The sequence below is a fragment of the Branchiostoma floridae genome, unplaced genomic scaffold (assembly GCF_000003815.2).
Source record: "Branchiostoma floridae strain S238N-H82 unplaced genomic scaffold, Bfl_VNyyK Sc7u5tJ_978, whole genome shotgun sequence".
In the NCBI taxonomy this organism is placed as follows: domain Eukaryota; kingdom Metazoa; phylum Chordata; class Leptocardii; order Amphioxiformes; family Branchiostomatidae; genus Branchiostoma; species Branchiostoma floridae.
The window spans coordinates 1-403 of NW_023365982.1; positions in this window are offsets into that span (position 1 = coordinate 1).

Below are 403 nucleotides of genomic sequence, written 5' to 3' on the forward strand. Positions count from 1 at the left end.
ATATGTAAAAAGGTGCTAGTACTTGCAGACATTGGATATAAAATCAAAGGTGGTCCGGTTACAATCAATTGGTCTGGTATACTACTGACAATGAATTGCTCTTCAGATTTCCACTTTGTCAACAACTATGTCATCAGGAAAAAATTATGTAATCCACTATCCCTACCATTGTACCTTGAAGCCATGTTTACCATGTGTTATCTATGTTTAAGGCTTTGACAAGTGCTGGGAGAAAATGAAGTACCAGGAATGAGAAGAGGATGACAACTCACACAAGTCCTTATTCAAGGTAGCCCCAAGGTATGTGTGCATATGTATAAATCATTTGTATCTATAATACCCTGCATCTACATGTAGAGACAACTATATTCTGGACATTCTGAGAACTTGTGACAGGTTGCAG